The sequence below is a fragment of the Dipodomys merriami genome, unplaced genomic scaffold (genome assembly GCF_024711535.1).
Source record: "Dipodomys merriami isolate MVZ:Mamm:240054 unplaced genomic scaffold, mDipMer1.0.p SCAF_660, whole genome shotgun sequence".
Taxonomy (NCBI): Eukaryota; Metazoa; Chordata; class Mammalia; order Rodentia; family Heteromyidae; genus Dipodomys; species Dipodomys merriami.
In genome coordinates, this window is record NW_027206247.1 from 90,142 (window position 1) to 110,389 (window position 20,248).

The 20,248-nt window shown below is 33.1% G+C and overlaps 1 pseudogene; it reads right to left on the reverse strand.

Moving 5' to 3' along the window:
• Positions 1 to 16,475: 16,475 nt before the first annotated feature.
• On the reverse strand, positions 16,476 to 16,575 carry LOC138815716 (U6 spliceosomal RNA; annotated as a pseudogene).
• Between the last annotated feature and the right edge of the window lie 3,673 nt (positions 16,576 to 20,248).

Below are 20,248 nucleotides of genomic sequence, written 5' to 3' on the forward strand. Positions count from 1 at the left end.
CATCGTGAAAATGGCAATACTTCCCAAAGCTATCTACAAATTCAACGCGATACCTATCAAAATTCCACCCTCATTCTTCAAGGAAATAGAGGAGGCAATCGCAAAATTCATATGGAACAATAAAAGACCCCGAATAGCAAAAACGCTCCTCAACGGAAAGAACACTGCTGGAGGAATATCAATACCAAATTTCAAACTCTACTATAAAGCCATAGTAATCAAAACAGCTTGGTATTGGCATAAGAACAGACCTCAGGACCAATGGAATAGAATTGAAAACCCAGAAATGAACCTACAGACCTATAGCCATCTAATCTTCGATAAGGAAGCTAAAACAATAGAATGGAAGAAAGACAGCCTCTTCAGTAAATGGTGCTGGCAAAATTGGTTAACTACATGTAGAAAACTAAAGCTAGATCCTTATATATCACCCTGCACCAGAATCAACTCCAAATGGATCAAAGACCTTGAACTCAAAGCAGACACTCTGAAAACATTACAGGATGCAATAGGAGAAAACCTAGGTCTCCTTGGCTCAGGTCGAAATTTTCTGAATAGAGACCCGGAAGCACAACAAATCAAAGAAAGGTTGGACAAATGGGATTGCATAAGATTGCAGAGCTTCTGCAGGGCAAATGACATAGCTGGCAAGATCAATAGAAAGCCCACCGATTGGGAGAAGATCTTTACTAGCCATACAACGGACAAGGGTCTCATATCTAAAATATACTTGGAACTCAAAAAATTAAACCACCCAACAACAAATCCTCAAAGAAACAACTGCCCAATAAATAAGTGGGCGAAAGACTTAAAGAGAAGCTTCTCTGAAGAAGAAAGAAGGATGGCCAATAGACACATGAAGAAATGTTCAACATCCCTAGCCATAAAAGAAATGCAAATCAAAACAACATTGAGATATCACCTCACTCCAGTTAGAACAGCAAAAATCAAGAACTCTAACAACAGATGCTTGAGGGGATGTGGACAGAAAGGAACCTTACTTCATTGTTGGTGGGAATGTAAACTTGTTCAACCACTTTGGAAAGCAGTATGGAGGTTCCTCAAAAGACTTCACATAGATCTCCCCTATGATCCAGCAATCCCACTTTTGGGCATTTACCCAAATGTTTACGAACAAGACCACACTAAAGCTACCAGCACAACTATGTTTATTGCAGCATTATTTACCATAGCTAAGATATAGAACCAACCCAGAATCCCCTCAGTAGATGAATGGCTTCAAGAAAATGTGGTATATATACACAATGGAATTCTATGCCTCCATCAGAAAGAATGACATTTCCCCATTTGTTAGGAAATGGAAAGGTTTGGAAAAAATTATATTGAGTGAAGTAAGCCAGGCCCAAAGAATCATAGGTCCCATGGTTTCCCTTATTTGCAATATCTAGTATAGGTATGAGTCAAGTGGAAAAGGTCAGATAATGTGATGTTAGGAAAATGAACCCTTAAATATGTATTTTAATGTTTTCGTTTCTTTCATGCATGTGTTTCTAATGCATTTATAAGATTATTTCTTTGTTGCTTTGTATGTCCCTCCCCCACAGTGTAACCCCCGCTTTCACTATATTTGATGTCAGTATAACATGTGGAGGAGATGGGGACAAACAAGTCGTTTAAGGATTCACGTGGACCTGTTGCAACAATGAGAAGTACAAAATGTCATGTCAAAACCAGCTTTACAATGTCGGTGTGTGGGGGGGAGGGGGGTATAATTGGGTGCGGGGAGGGGGGTAAAATTGGGTGGGGGGAGGGGGGAGGCGGGGAAGGGAAGTGAAGGGTAAACAAAGGAGGAGGCTGCAATGCTTGCTAAGAAATGTATGCATTATCCTGCCCATGTAATTGTAGCCCCTCTGTACAGTATGTTCCCAAATAAAATAAAATACAATTTAAAAAAAAAGAATAATGATAATATTTTGGGACTGGTCTTTTATTCTATTTTACTATAGTATTAAAATGATATTTGTAATGATTTTATAAAAATACTCTTGTTTGGTATTTGAGTTATAATAAGTAATAAACATTTTAAATTGATTTCCATAGGACAAAATTATTTTCTTAATGGTATCAATTCTTTTTTTTTCTTTTCTTTTTATTTTTTTCCTTTTTTTTCCTTTTCCTCACTTTTTTTAATTTTATTTTTTATTGTGAACATACTGTACAGAGAGGTTACAATTACATGGGCAAGATAAGTACATTTCTTATCAAGCACTGCAGCCTCCTCCTTTGTTTACCCTTCACATCCCTTCCCAGGGTATCAATCTTTTGTAATTTCAAAACAATTAAAAAAATTACTCGAAGGCTGGTTTTCTCTAAGACTATATTTGTTTTCTTGTTCTAGTTTTTATATGTTGGTAGAAATTAAAATTTCAAAAATTCAATGGATATTGGTATTCAGGAACATCTTTATAGGTACTAATATTGGAGTTGCTTAAGTGGAATTGTGTTATTTCATTTGTTATTTTCACAAATAAGTCAAGATGATTATGTATTTTGATTCTTTTCATTGCTACTGGTTCTTACCTTGATAATAATTTTTTTCCTAGCAAAGTAGAGAATACAATTGGATTGAAGAAGTAACATATGACTTTCTTAGAATGCAGATACATAGATTTAGGTCATCTGTCATTTGCTAAAAGTTTCTTCCAGAAAAGGTTATCAATTACTTATAAGTGATGCATAATTCCTAGATATTACAGTTATCACATACAATTTTTGATTGAGTTATCTCTGTATAAACTCAAAAAAAAACGACCGAAAAACTCAAAAAACGCAGAAATCACATCTTTGTTTTAAACGCTGTAGTTTACAAAGAATTTTTAGCCAACAATGAAAACATCTTTTTAGGTATTCTGCAATTTGTGTGAAGTATTTTTTAACAATAGTTTTCCTTTTTGCTGACATGAAGTTCACATGCAATATATAATCTCCTTTTATTGTATACATTTTAGTGTTTTGGAAGTAAATTGTACAATAATAGGTTTTCCAGAGCGTTACAACGTCGGTGCGGGGGGGGGGGGGAAGGAGAAGGATTGGGATTGGGGGGGAGGAGGGAGGCTGGGAAGGGATGTGAAGGGTAAACCAAAGGAGGAGGGTGCAATGCTTGGTAAGAAATGTACGCATTATCCTGCCCATGTAATTGTAACCCCTCTGTACAGTATGTTCACAAATAAAATTAAATTAAATTAAAAAAAGAAAAGTCAAACTTCAAAAAAAATAATAATAGGTTTTCCAAGCTTAATTTTTACAAACTTGCATTTCTTCAAATAGAAATGCCGTAAATTTTAGAACAGACATTAAAATAGATATAAAATTCACTTACAGGAATTTGTCCAGCGTACATCCTCTATAGTGTATCTTTTCAAATTTGTTTTTGGGGATTATTTCCATGTTCTATCACATATTATTCAAGTGTACTGTCAATGAGCTACATTCCCTGTCCAAACAAGTTTTTTACTTCTCTTTAATATATACATAAAAGTGTAATAATTATATCCTATAAATTCTCTTTGACCTTTTGAAAACTTGCTTGATATAATGATTGTAGTATTGTACAAGTTGATTTGCTATGTGGAGTATATCAATTTCTCCACAATTCTACTACTATATTTTGTGTAATCTTTTTATTTTATGGTCATACTAGTGAGTTTTCTTTTCATTTATTCTTAGATACTAAAGAGGAACTTATTTCATTTGCTCCTCCTATTGACTATTAATTTACATATGTTCTTTAAAGAAATACCCTATTCGGGAAAATTTTATATAGAATTAGAAGATATAAATATACTTAAGATTCAGAAATATTGTAGCATTAACATTGTAGCATTAACAAATATGTTTCCTGTATCTGTTGGATACATTTTCACTTCGGTTATAGTGTCCTTTGAATTATGAAAAGCTATCACTTGATATAATCCAGTTTATTCTTGCTTTTCTTTAGCCACTAATGCATTCCATGTCAAAATTTTAGAAACCTTTTACATTTATGTATTATAGGTTTTCACATCTCACATTTAGTTTGATAATCACTTTTTATTTTAAATTTTTGTATAAGGATAGAGGTAGGACAGGTGGCAGAGGCTCATATCTGTAACCCTAGATATTGAGGGATCTGGGATCTGAGGATCACAGTTTAAAGCCAGGCCGGGCAGGAACGTCCATGAGACTCTTATATCCAATAAACCTCTAGAAAACCAGATCTGGTGCTGTAACTCAAGCGGTAGGGCACTCACATTGAGTGGAAGAGCACACAGACAGCGCTTAAGACCAGAGTTCAAGCCCCATGAATGTCAAAAAAACCAAAACAAAACAAAAAAGGATTGAGGTAGTAGTCTAAGATCATTCTTTAAATCTCGAGAGACAATAGTGTCAGTACACCCATTTAAGATTTTATTTTTATTTCATAAAGTCATAGGATAGTTTTCAAAATCTATTGATCATAAAACTAAGAATTTATTTTTGACAAATCTGTTACATTCTTCTATGTATCTGCTCTTATAGTAGAACTATTTAGTCTTCACTACTACACATGGTAATAAGATTCAAAGTTAGTATGAAGGCTGAAGCTACACCATTTTACAAGATTGTTCTGACTGACCTGTATTCCTTGAATTTACATACGAGTTTATTGAGCAGGTGGACCAATATTCTACGGAGATATGTAGATGTTTGATAGTCACTTATATGTTGTACCTTGTAAAAACACAAGACCCCAGATATTATACATAGAGAAATGTCTTTAGTGAATACTGGAAACAACTAAAATTAATTTAGGAATGAGTTAAGATTTAGATAATGCTGTAGCATCATCAATCTGAATGATAACAACTTGAGCTGTAAAACAGAGGAGAGTGAGAGGGGAAAGAATGATGGACCACATAGGAGCTATATGTTATTGCTATTGTTTTTCAAAAAACAAAATGACTTCAGAGAAGAGAAGGAGAAAAGTAAAGTGTCCTGAGTCAAGTTTCTTTTTAATGCATCTAATAGTTTGGACCAAAAGTCAGTGAAAATGGGAAAAAAAGAAAATAGACAATAAAGCATTGTATATACCTGTTACAATGTAACGAAATTTAATAGGAATATGATAATTAATTCCCAAAGAAATAAGAAAAAGAATAGCTAAACTCTAAAGGGAAAAAGAATGAAGAGAGAAAAGAAGCAAAGTAAAACATTTATCAATAACAAACACAAGACTTTGGAAGTGGAAAGGTAGTGGGAATATTCTAAATAACAATAAAAATTGCTAGCGTGGATAGAATATGGATCACATTTTATCATATGTAATTTTGAAAAAACATACTAGGAATGAAATTTTCAAAGTCATGATTTTAAACACTATTTGGATTATAACTAGGCAGTCTAGCTCAGTGGTACAACATTGGCCTAGCATGTGTGATGCAATGGTGTGATCTCCCAAACATTACAAAGGACACACAAAGCAAACACACACAAAAACCACATAAACACACACATACACACCACATACATACATTTGGAATATTCATATTATCATATTAAACGGAGGAAATTATCACAAATAGTAAAAGTATGTTAATATATGAAATCATAGTATTACTCATACTATTTAAAACATTAGTAGAAATAAAATAGTCACAATATACTTTGATTTTAATAGATTAAGTAAATTGAAAATTAATAGAAGACATGAGAATATTTGCAAATAAGTTTAAATAATAAGCATTTTGAAACAAATATCCTTTTATTTTGACAAAAGATTGATGTTACTGGTGTTTTAAATCAAGATTTAGCATATGATAGCGAGGTGCCCTATATAACAGTAGCGATGGCTATATCTCTATTCACTTCATTCTGAATATTTTTATAGTAAGGTCACAGAGTTTCTCAGTATCTCTCGATTTACAAACCCTATTTACACTTCCCACCATAGCTAGAAAATTGATGCCACAAATCACAATGCCGAGCTCAAATTTTTTTTTAATTCAAGTAAAAATATTTCCAAAAAGTGGCCAAGTAATGAAGCCTTTTTTAATAAAGTATGTGCTTCTTGAAAATACAGTAAGGATTTGTTACCTGGACAAATATGGTTATAACTATAAGAAAATAAATTTATTTAAAATCATTAACCATATAAAATTAAGAAAACAATTTTTAAATAGTCATGTTAAATATTATAAAAGCAAAATACATGTGTCTGAATAATGTACATGTGTAAAAATCATGTAAAAATAAATTAACTAATCCTACAACTCTGAAAAAAATGAATTACCCTAAAGAAACAAAAGAAATCATTTAAGCCCAAAATATGAAATTTAGAAAATAAAATGAAGTGTACTCTTTAGTTGACTCAATTAAGTGTAAACCCTCTGTATATCAATTTTATAATAAAAAGGCAGTAACAAAGAAAGCAAAAGTACCCATGGATCAATAGCAACAGCAAAAGCATCAGTAGTTCTTGTTTTGAGTGTACAAAATTCAATGGAAGAAATAAAAATGTTCCTTCCCTATTAAATGTACTCATTACTTTACCTTATTTATGTAACTGTAAACCCTGTGTACATTACCATTAAAATAAAATTAAATTGAAATTAAAAATAACCCAAATGATATACCAATTAAGAATTCTTAGAAGCCATTGGTTAAAAACTTTGTAAAAAACTGCCTTAATACCCAAGGAATATACTTTGATGATACTGTTTAAATACTTCAACTTCAGCAGAAAAGCAAAAAGTTTAAAAACTGTTACAAAGTAAAGTAACAAATCAGAATATATTACTATTATTAATAATCATAAGATGAATTTATAGTGGTAGTCCAATATGTAAGAAATGAGGCAATTTGCCATTCATTTGCACTTAATAAGTGAGAAAGAATATTTTAGGTCTTACTAAATTATCATAAGTTTAATGAAGAAACTATTCTGTCATATCATATGATAGTCAGATAACGCTGATATTAGAGCAAAGAACAGATTGTACTAAGTTTTTGAATATTCATGTATATATTTATTTTGGTTGTGGGAAATTGTGGGTATTTCAACTTGGGGTATATTTTTCTTGCTAGGCCGGCATCATATCAGTGGCTTATTTTATTATAGGGGTTTCCTTGCCACAAGAACATGGACCTGATCTGTGCTTTTAGCCTTCCCAACATCAATGGCATCTGAGATGAACATCAACTTGTCCAGCCTGTTACCTTGATTGGCCTGGATCCACAGTCCTTTCAATCGTAGTAACTAGATAGTGAAGGATGGTGGAAATGATCCAATGCACCCAGCTATAGATTGAGAAGGAATTCCACTAAACTTTTGGCCTCGGTTCTGTTCTCAAGCCTCCTAAGTAGTTAAGAGTATCAATGGGAGCCCATGGTGCCAAGCAGTAACAGTATTTTTAAAGCAATTAGACATATATATGACTTAGGCTTGTGATTACCTCAGGAAATGAATAAAAGAGCAGTGAAGCATAGAGGACAGGCAGAATTTTAACTAGCTACTCAGAGGCTGAATACACTTAACTAGCTACTCGGAAGTCTGAAATCTCATGACCACTGTTAAAAGCCAGTCCAATCATGAAAATACAAGCGATTATCTAAACAAACAAACAAAAGAAACAGAAGTGGCTGAAGGGGTAGACCACTATCCTTGGGCACAGAAGCTGAGGAATAATTCCCAGGCACTATCAAGCCTCAAGAATGATGAATGCATGCATGAGCACATGCACATGTGTTTTTGCATACTCCCATGCGCATGAACACACACACACACAAATGAGTATTTCAATGTGGAGTTCTTTTTTACCTTGCTGTACTTTATTTCCCTGTATTAGTTCACAAATTATCAAAATCAGCTAAGGACCTATTTACATAAAATTCATCATGTTTCTCTAAAATCTACTCTCTTTTTGGAAGCTTGCTTTTATTTGACCCAAAAGTAAATTATTCAGGAAGTCAATTCATCACTCTCAAGCCTACAGTATTAGATGATTGTTTAGGTTCTTCCTAGCAATATGATTTTGAGAAATCCTGCATCAAATAATATATTTCTTTCACTAGAACGGAAGCCTCTGTCAAACAATTAATAATAGGTCTTTCTCCTCCTGGCATGCATCTGTAGTTATATTATCTTCATATATTTCATGATCTGTGTATGGCAAAGACTACCGTGAAAGTAAAAACACCCTTCTCAGCGCTTAGCATTTTTATAGCATTCATAGATATGAAGTTGTTTAAATGTTACTGAAATTGCTTTGGAATAAATAACGTTCACCCTGACTATCTTGAGAAAGAAGAATTCGTTTCTCAGCACTTTAGGTAAGAACATCAGGGAAAGAAACAAAAAGTAAAGTTAGGAACAACTCAACACATACATTCAAATGAAAGAAAACAAGACAAGAAAACACAAATTAATTCAGTACTCAATAACCTGCAGGAAATGCAAAGATTTTTTTAAAAAATCAGCTATGACAAGCTTATGAAAATCCTGACTACATGGGAGTGCACTGTTGTGAGAACAGTGGCAAAGGCCCAGACTAGACAGAAAAATCTGTACATAACACCATGCACTTGTTATTCTAAATTCCAGGAAGAATAACATAAAGTGGACTGAGGCCAAGATCATACACATGTAGGAAGCCAGTTTCTATCTGAAAAATTATCAGGATAATTTAGGGCTGGACACATGACAAAGTGGTAAGAACACCCATTTAGGGGGCAGAAGACACTGAATTCAAACTGTAATATTAGGGATATTAAAGAAAAAAGCTATGATTTTAATAATTGGAATAATTGTAACACTTGAGTATTTGAGTGGAGAAAAATCCATTAGAAAGATAGAATTAACCCACGTTCCAATGCTACTTTAGTGATAATGTTTAGTGGTACTTCACACAAAAAAGAGTTACCTTGCAAATGAGCATTTATGTGCATTTGGGTGATGGAAATACTCTACTTACACAGGTGTAAATTAAATAGATTTTTTTGTGCAGATTGTAGTTCTTGAATTAAGAGCCTGGGTTATGACCCTGAGCTTTTTCTCTCAAGGCTACCACTCTATTACTTTAAGCCACCGTTCCAGTTCTTATTTTCTGTTGGTTGTTTGGAGATAAGAGGTTCATGGACTTTCATGCCCAGGATGGCTTTAAACCATGTTCATCAGGTCTCAGCCTCCCAAGTAACCAGGATTCCCGGCATGTGCCATCGATGTTTTTAATAATTTAGTAAATTGTATAGTTACAGAAGTTAAAAATTATCATTGTAACCTGTGTAATATATGTATTTATGTATATATATCAATACATACGCATAGAAATAGTTTAACATATTTTTGTATCTACAGTAAACATATGACAGCATCCATTATAAAATAAAATGGAAACAAAAGTTAATAAAGAGCAAAACAAAGGGAATTCTTACACGTTTCTTTTTGTTGAATGAAATATGAATCAGTTTGGAAAAACCATCTCTAACAAAATGGGTAATTTCTATTAATTCTAATCCATCTATTTGCCCATATTGTGCATCTTCACACATGAATGTCAAAATCAAACCACACTTTTTGTCTGTATTTAATTCACCTGTTATAATTTAGGGGATAGATGAAGTAATCAAATAAAGATTAAAATCATAGTAAGTGAGGCTATGAGTTAGAGCTGAAAAAGATTTTAAATATGATAATAGCTAATTAAAATGCATATTTCTTACTTTTACTCTTGTTATGCCTCTCATTTGCACATCAGGAAAGTACATAGATGGTTCTCACTAAATTTATGTATGTATTAAAAATATATTGAAAGAATATGGGCATAGTGTGGTTTTAGCTTATTGAGACATGTATGGGATAGTGTGTTTTTGAGGACTTGCAATACGTTGTGATTGAGATGAAAGGAAGGATGTGCTTATTCTGAAAAACTGGTTAGTGGATTGCTCCCAGAAAGATAGTGATGAATTCTTTCAAAAGGTTATTGTAAAATCATTTTCACCACCTTGTTCATTACTGCAGTATTCACCACAGCCAAGTTATGGAAACAGCCAAGATGCCTTTTGGCGGGGGGATGGTTGGAGAAAGTGTTTCATATATACACAATTGGATTGCACGCATCCATTATGAGGACTGTTACATTATTTGCAAAAAAATGGATAGATCTAAAAATATGTTAAGTAAACGAAGTCAGAACCAGACACACAAAGGACCCATATACTGTCGCATATTCGGAAGTCAGAATTTTATGCAAGTTAAACAACAGTATTAACCAAAGCTTTCATTTTTCACAGCAGTATTTAAAAGGTGTAATATCTTATAAAATTGAACTTTTAATCCAACAAAATGAATACCAGGAAACTATCACTTGGAAGATGTGAGGGGAAGACAAATGGAAGGAAAAAAGAGAGTTATGGAGTAAGAGTGAAGACATTATATTCAATATGAAAATAGAAAAAATTAAGTGGGGTGAGGTTTGGAAGGGTAGGGAAAAGTTGTATAAAGATCCAAACTTAAAAACTCATTTAATGAATGGAAATTCCCGTGTATACCTAGTTAAGATAATAAAAATATGATTAAAAAGAATGGAGACATTTGATCTTAAACTGTGTTCTTTAAACCATGAGTCAATATAATATTTTCCTCCTCAAAAATTTTCTTTCTGGTATTTTCCTCATAGTGACAGAAAAGTGATCAATGCAATGAATATTAAATCACAGTAAAAATGTTAGAATTCATCACATGATAAAATAACAGGTAGAATGTGCCAAATGCTAATTGATTGTTTTTCCAAGTACTTTACCTATGGTATATAATTTAATCCTCACAATAATTGCATAAAGTGGAACTCCTTACATTTTAATTCTCAGATGATAATATTGAAGTCTTCAGAGTTGGAATTACAAGTACAACATTGCACACATGGTAAGTGTTAGCCTGAGGATCATCTCCCACTTTATCAATTAACCTCATTCTATTTTATGACTAAAATACCAGCACTTAGTCTACAAATTCTAGGAAAATTTCCCAGAATTATTGTTTTCACTTTCACAATATTTCACTTTATCTTTGTTAGAAAATAGGGAACTGGAATATGAAAACTCAAAGTTAATAATCAATGCAGACCTCCTTGGTGAAAGGAACTGCTAAAGTATAACATTCTTGATTTCTAGCTCAAAATAGTAGAAATCATATTTTATCCCTTCACTCAACACTGCAATGCCTGGAGAACATATGCCTGTTTAACACTGTCTTACTGAAAGAATGACCTCCCCAATTCCTGATGGAAACAGACTGCAGGTCTTAAGGACCAATCATTTTCACATTGCAGCTCAACAAAGTTGTTTACCATTCGAAGTATTTTGATTGCTTTTTATACCTAACATTTTGAGAGAAAGGTACTAATTTAAAATGCTATTAAAGCAAGACTGATATAAAAATCACCTTTGACCCCAGATAAATATTTTACCTTTCCTATACCCAAAAATGCATTCTGACCTATCATTAATGTTAGGAATGAGAGGATAAAAAGTCATGGACACCAAGACCTAAGTATGAATTAAAGACTCTCCAACTTGCGAATACTATTGGTTTAAAAAGAAATGAAGGGCTTGGAAGGTGGCTTATTGGTAGAGCGCTTGCCTTATATGCATGAAGCCCTGGGTTCGATTCCTTAGCACCACACAAGCAAAAAGAAAAAAGCTGGAAGTGACTCTGTGGCTTAAGTGGTAGAGTGCTAGCCTTGAGCTAAAGAGCTGAGGGACAGTGCCCAGAGTTCAGGCCCCAATACCGGACCCCTCCCCCCCAAAGTAAAGATATCGATACTACCAAATTTTTTCAAAATTTCTTATGATACTGAAGATTCAATGAAAATAACTCATTTTCATGGGAGTAGAACACAAAACACAAGATTAATCTTAATCATATTAAAAGACCTTTATTTATACTACAAATTCACTCATAACTACAAAGATTCTAAAAATAACTGAAGCACAGTGACACAAAAATAATTTAACTGCATCATGTACATTCAAAGGACTGTGCTAATAGAAAGCAAAATTATACTAATAATTAAGTTACCCAATTCACTTACATTCATTTATTCTATTTCTTTTAGTTTCATAAAAACTGGCTTTTCGTAAAATGATGCATAAAAAGCCTATATAGCCACTTACATTTTCAGACCTTAACAATATTTATTTCAGAAATGTCTTTAGCTGTATAATCAAAGAACTAAAATATTACTAAAATATTTAAATGTTTTTCTGAAATTGCAAAACTCTCTCTGGGGTTTTATTTATATTGGAAAAGATATTAGAAAAGCCTTATTTGTTAAAGTTGTGATAGTTACTCCCACAAAAGAATTATTAATGAAGAAATCTTTGTATGTACAAAACAACTTCAAATGCATCCACAATCTGGAGATGACACATGATTTTGTTTTTTTTTTAAATATATATCTAACAAGTATAGCTACAATACTGATTTTCAGTGATTATGATGGGATATTCAAACCTTAAAAATACGGGGTTTATTATCTTAGTGTGAATAGATAAGATCTTACAAAGAAAGTTATTTTCAACTGAAATACGGAAAGAGTTTATCCACGTTGAGTTTCACAGAAATAACCAGAGAGTTATACCTATTTGGTCAAGTCAGTCAAAATCACTCCATGAATATTTCTTAAAAATATAACCAATTTAAGAAGTCAAATACATATTTTGTACTGACAGTCATCTTACATCAATAACTTACTACCTAATTATATGTGTATCTTTTTACCTAACATATATTAAGAAATGAAAATGATCTCTTTCATCTAACTTATGTTGTAAATGCTTTGATTATGATGATTTTATTGTTTAACAAATAAAATTTATTGAAATGACAGGACAGAACACTGATAAATAAAAAACATTGCACACAGCTCTTTTCAGCCTCACCCTGTTCATATTGGCAAGCAATATTGCAACAGCAAACACACACACATAAACACACATATGTGTGCACGTACACACACATATACAAACATGCCAAATTCAGGGTTTATTGTAGAAAAAAGTTAAAAAAAATATTAGCGATTAGGACAAATGATAATTTGCCTTATTACAAAATAATACATAATCCAGTCACCATGGTAGTAACATTTTATCTGCCCCTCCACCTGTGACCACTTAATTTATTTTAGGTAATTATTTAACTAATTCATTCCTTCATTAGTTAAATACTAATACTAGAGCTTGAACTCAGGGCCTAGCTCTGTCCTAGAATTTGTTTTTTTTGTTTTGTTTTAGTTTTCTCAAGGCTATCATTTTATTGCTTGTACCACAGCTCCATTTCTAGCTTTTGCTGGTTACTTTCAAACCAGAATCTAATGGACTTTTTTCTTGCTCTGGTTTCAAACCACAATCATCAGATTTCGTCTTTCTGATTAGCTTGGAATAAAGACATGAGCCACCAGTGTGGCTCCTACTTTTTCCTATACTTATCTATTGCACATACTTAAATAGCAATTTAATATTGAGAGTATAGAAGCAAGATGTATAGTGATTATATTGTTCTGTCAGAAATTCAAGTTAGTAATGTAAATTTCTTCTTAAGACCATACACAAAAAATACATAAGTAGATATCTGATGATGTGTCTGTATGTGTGTATATGTGTGTGTATGTATGTGTGTGTTTGTGTGTGTGTACTCTTGCAATATGTTTCACATATAAGCACAGTGCAGGGGTGTCCAGACATTCACAGTATTTGCGTGAATATCTGCCTTGAGCTACCAATTCATTGACAAAGTCTAAGTGTCCACTCTAGACTTCCCGATGAAGAGGGGTATACTCATCCTCATCCTCAGTATTCATATGACTGGCCTTTTTGGAAAGTAGTCTCCGCACTATAGTAAGTTGCAAGAAAAGCATTCTACCACTGAGCCACCAACCCAGTCCAAGGATTAAGATTCTTATTTGTAATTTGGTCAAAGCTATGTCTCTTTATGTAGGCTACTAAAATGTGTTTACTAATTTCAAGTAAATACATAAATTCTATTTCAATCTCTTTTAACAAATAAAAAATAAAATTGTTTACTTTGTAAATGGATCAGAAGCATGGATATTTTGGCTAGCTAGGTCATTCCACATCTGGATCTCTCTTCCTCTCTCTCTTTCATGATTCTCATAGACAATAAGTTGCTCCATAATTATCCTAATTTATTTTCCTTTTATATTTTTGGTTGCATTATTTCACTTTCTGCTCTGCCATTTCCCAAATCAGCACCACATAAACAGAACCGCAGAAGTGGTTCTGTGGCTCAAGTGGTAGAGCACTTGCCTTGATTTGAAGAGCTCAAGGATGGTGGCCAAGCCCAGAGTTCAGGCCCCACACCTAATTTTCTTTTATAAAGAATCTAAATCTTTGATAATTCTAGGAACCGATCTGACTGAAATCAGTTGAATCACACTTTTCCTGCACAGTGTAAGAAAAGGTCCAGGCTATCAAAGCAGCTAGAGAAGGCAGGCAGATTGTATGTGTGACATAACTTTGTGGAAAATGGTATAGAGTATTACTTACTGGTGATCCACTTTCACTTTAAGCATGATGCTGCACTATTGCTTGCTGGTTCTGAACTATTGCTTTGATAATTATAGTCTCCAAGAAGAAAAAAAATGAAATTTAATTGATATCAAAGGACTACTAATACATTTTGACTTCTCATTATGCATCTTCAATCATCAAAATCACCTGAAGAAAATAGATAGGCCTACTTTTTAAGATGAAAACAAGTGTCTTTAAAAAAAAACAAGAATTTAGGTAGTCATACAAAGGACTTCTATTTTACTACTGCACTATACATTTTTTTCTAATGTTGGTTACCAGTAAATAATGGATCTATTAGAAAGCTCTTAAAGGTCATATATTGAATAGTAAGTTCTCTTACACTATATCTTGGTATTTCCCAAATCATTTACATAGAAGGCATTGTTTCCTATTTTCTCCTTTCTAGAATAAGCTGCATATGAAAACAGCACTGGTCCTCATTTTCAGTCTGTGCATTTGATTATGGAGGAAAATCTTTCTCTGTTCTCTATCAATTCACTACTCTCCAGTTAGAATAATTTAAAATAGTAAAAATGAAAAAAGAGAAAATAAATCATGGTGGAAAACATATGCAGAAAATTCACCGGATTTTTCTGACCAGTTCAACCAACGTGAACTATTGGGTAAATACATGGACACTTCATTTCCACTGGTACTCAAAATCTCTGGTTAGGAAATTCTGATGAAGACAAGGAACAAGATGAAAACGTGAGAAAGGTATCAATTGCAAGAAAATAATGGAGAAGAATCCATGCAAATTTCTTCTTTGGGATGCCGAAATTAATCGGCTTACTACAGTACCGAGACTATATTCCAAAAAGGCCACTCATATGAATACTAGAGATGAGGTAAGTATACCCCTCTTCATCAGGAAACCTAGAGTGGACATTTAGACATTGTCCATGAGTTGGTAGCTCAAGGCAGATATTCATGCTGTAATTCTGAATGGCTTGGCACCCCTGCACATTGCTTATATGTGGAATAATACCAGAATGGCTTCTGTCTTCCTTCATCATGATGCAGATACCAATCCCCAAACTAAAGGCCTCTTGACACCCTTGAATTTTATTGCTGGGAATTGAAATAGCAAAGATATGCTGTACCTCCTTCTTTTGAATCATGATATCAAACCGGGTCTGAAAAACAACTTGGAAGAAACCTCATCTGATATTGCCAAATGGATAAGTATGTATCACTACTTCTTTGAAGTAGTGGAAGGCTGTACAAATTGTACTCCTATGTAGTAATGGTTTGGTTAAATTTCATAAATTTCAAAATTGCAAGTCCATCCTTTGTGGTCCTACAAAATATTTTCATAATACAAAACAACAGTAATATCTTAATTTAAAAATTTATGGATTCCATGGTATTCTTCCACGTGAATTGCCTGACTTTGGTGTCAAAATGTATTCAAGAGTTGTTTGTATGCATCTATAATGATTTCTGCAGAGTTTGCGATTTTTTTAAATTTTATCTTATCTGTTGAAATGAATAGTATAGAAATTAAAGAAATTCCTGGTGCTTGTCTGAAAAAAAAGTATCTATGTTTCTATAAAGTTCATAATCTATTTCATTGTCTTCTAGATATAATACTTTGCAGTCTATATTATTTTATAATATATAGGTTCATTAATAAATGTGTCCTTTCAGATTACATTCTATATAGAAAAAGTTTAAGATTCCTTTCTTCCGAGGTCCTTATATTATTTTATTTCTTTGGGATAAAAAGATAATGTTATCTAATTTCAAGTTTTGTAAAGGTTATGATATGTAAGGGCCTTTCGAAGGTGAAGATTTAATACACTGATGTCAAACTAACCTGTAATTCTATGAATTACAGGTTTTGTTACACTTGTATTTTTGTAAACATCTTTTAATAACTGTTTTTCATTTCCTGCATTTGAAGAATGAAAAATATGGAATACTTCACAAATTTTCATACCATCCTTGTGCAAGTGCCATGTTAACTTCTGTATTCTTGTAATTTGGGTAGACCTGCTGCTGAAGCATGGAGTATCCTCTTAATTTAAGTAGTTAATGATGCAATCTTTATACAGGCATATATCCTTGGTTGCCTATTTGTAACAAGGAACCTTTATTGTTCCTAAATATGCGATTGATCTTATTTCTCTAAATTTCTGTGTATAGTGGCAAAAACTTATATTGTTTAGTCGATTGCTCACATTTGCAATTTTTTGTCAATGGCTTTTTTGTCGTTTTCATTTTAAATTTGATCATATTTTGAAGCCTTTATAGCTAAGTCCAAAGGTGATGGCTTTTCAAGTACTTATTTATCAACTGATTTAGCTTTGTGGAGCTAATGGATTCAAAGTAAGCCTTGCTTAAGAGCTACTTCTAAACTTCTGCAGCTTAAAATTTCCTAAATGAGGTCTTAGTGGTACAAATGTCTTCCTTACCCTTCACCCTTCTTCCATGTAGGAACAGACCAACCAGAATATCTTACCCTGACAGCATAGATTGTCTTACTGGAACAAAACTAATCTTAGATACAAGGGTTCATAGAAAGATGAACACTGCAGACCGAATTATTCAGAATAGAAGGTATTTTATCAAAATATAATTGTTTATTATACCTATCATTTCAAAACTAGCTAAAGCCAAGAATGTGAAAAAATTGTTCATATGCATGTTTACCTAATATCCTGGCCTGTCTACCATCCAACCAGGCAGGAACTTACACTACTGACTTTCTTTCACCAAATATTTCCATACCTCCTGGAGAAATCCATATGTTTCTCCTCGATATTAGGCCTTAAATTGGTAATGTTTTAATCAAAGTGTTTCCTCTTGCCTCCAGTCTGTATTTTTACAAATGGTAAAGTTTTAGGTCTAACTCTACCAAAAACTGAGGTAGAGATAATGGAATAATACTTTAAAGCAGAGTTGCTATTGATACCCTAACCACAACAGAACAATTGCTAACAGAAAGTAATTGAAGACCCATCTCAATTTCTCACTTTCTATAATATTTCAGTGCCCCAATTCCTTGCAGGAATTAGCAGTAAGCAATTGTGAAATGTAAAGCAACTTAAAATGAAAGATGAGATCCCAAAATATGAGAGAAAGTACTGTAGTTCAAACTTTCAATTTATAGATGACCAGCCCATATGAGTAAACAAAATCACAAATGTCACAAGATTATTTTTAATACGCCTCTCTTAATGATGAATGAAAGATTTCAGTCCAGCATAATTAGGACAAAAAATAATTCCTGGAATGATAGATCCATAATTGTTCTACCAAGGCTAGGAAAACTTGACTTAGAGGTCAAATATAATTTTGAAAAACATTAAGTGAGAAGACCCTTAGTACTTCAAAACACTGGTACTTCAGTAAAACTTGGTTCTGTAGTCTAAAAATGTTGTCATTCTCAAACCAGTGATAACCTACATTTAATCTCTTGAAAGTATATAACGTTTCAAATAAACTTTTAAAAATCATATTCACCAAAATAACACTTGACAAGTAGATGATAGTGACATTAAAAGTTTTCAAGTGTAGGAATCAAGTTACAATAGAGTTGATTTATTTACCTAGCACTAATGCCAAATAAGTTCAACCATTCATTAAAGTGTAGAAATAGTATCTTGCACAATTTGCGTTGTTCAGTAGGTGCCTTCCAGAAATGTGTTAAATCGATCAGCCTCCCATAATTCAAACCCAAATATTAGCTAATAAACTAAATTTCATCACATAAGAATGTACATTTTAAAAAGTTACTAATAGTTGCCTTATCATGTGTTGCCTTATCATAATTTCCCTATCTTTCTAACATAGTAAGAAATATGACTTTAAGTCTGGATTATGGGTACTGATCCGAGATGTGACAAACATAAAATTTGTCTTCTATTTCTATCATATTCCTCTACAGTAATAAATTTTAGTTTTCTTCTTTGTCCAAAACTTATAGGTAGTAGAAAATATCGTCCCATGTAAAATAAAATAATGACACACCAATGTACAAAGCCATTTATAAAAACTGGTAGTTAGTTATAAATTCTAAGTGATTTTTAAACCTTCTTGTTGACTAAAGATTAATCTTCCAAAAAGATGAGAATAAAATCATGTCTAGGTGCTTCACGTCTCCAGTCTTACAAATTGTTATTGCAGATGAATGAATTATGGAAATATAAGCTGACATCAGTTCAAGTATATGCAGGATTGAAACTCCATGGAATGTATATAAAACTTTCAAACTATTAACCGACAGTTTAACAGAATGACTATCAGGAAGTTGAAACCAGAAAGGAATAATAGTAAAGACATAAAATGAATGAAAAACGGAACAAGGGGCAAGTACAGCTAGAATACTCAATGTACAAATGTAATAAAGGAAGTGGTAAATCTAAAATAAATCTTGGAGAAAGGGTTGGTTGAGAATGATAGAAGGAGTGCCTCTGATCCAGGAGCATTGGACAATTAAGTGGACATATTTAATTGCAACACACTTGCGCAACCTTTTGAAATTCAGTTAAAAACACAACTACAAACAAAAATACAAAAATCACAACCAAACAGCAATCTCTAGAAAGTATGTATATGAGCTCACAAAATTTTAAGCAGTTAATGAAGGGCAGTCATGGGCAAACAAACAAAGATATCCAAAGATGGCAGTTTGGGGTAGGGGAGAATTTTGAACAGATTTGAATAGATTCTCAAAGGTTATAAATCACCTACATCGACTGCAAATATTTTCTTCTGTGAGTATTCCTTTTTTTATTGGGGGGGGGGGCGGTCGTGGAGCCTAAACTCTGGGCCTGGGCGCTGTCCCTCAGCTATTCAGCTCAAGGCTAGCGCTCTACAATTTGAGCCACAGCTCCACTTCTGGCTTTTTTTTTCTTTTTGCTTCTGTGATGCTGAGGAATCGAACCCAGGGCCTCAGGCATGCAAGGCAAGCGCTCTACCACTGAGCCACTTTCTCAGCCCCCATTCTGTGAGTATTCTTTGTCTGAAATGGTTACTCCAATCCTGAGCCACACTTCATAGCTGGTGAAGATATATTGGAAGAAACAAGATCAAGAACCCATTACACCACTGGAGAGATAACAGTCCTCTATGGTTTTTCTCATCTTTCTTCACTACTCTTTTCTCATACTTTTAATAAAGTCAAGTGATTTTGAATTACATCTTTCCTTCTTTATGAGAGAATTACTGTTTGGTAATTAAATGTCAATTCACAAATTTTGATGTCTTTTTTTTTAAAGAACTTTGAATTTAAATTCCACTACAACCTTGTTTGCGCACAGTGAGAATATATTTCCTGGGTAAGGACAATTCTCAAGGGAACCTACAGGATTTACAGCAAGGTTTGTGAGGCTTGTTTGTTTAGTGTGAAAATGAGCCATATTCACCCACATTGCTCCCTCCCAGCTAAGTCTCCACGGATTTCTTTGCATGAAAGCCTATTTTCACAGACAATTTTAAATATCCTTAATAGGCTAAGTTGTTAAAAAGTTTGAACAATTAAAATTTACCTGTCATAAATTTTAAAGCTCTTTTGAAATTCATTTATCAGAATCGTGAATTCACCAATCATAATCCCACCTTTACCATCAAAAAGAGTTAACATGTTGTTTTCATGATATAGTGTCCATGAAAGTACTGTTTTCCAGTGGCTTTGTTATTCGTATATATGTCCATATAAACTGATGATGAGCAAAAT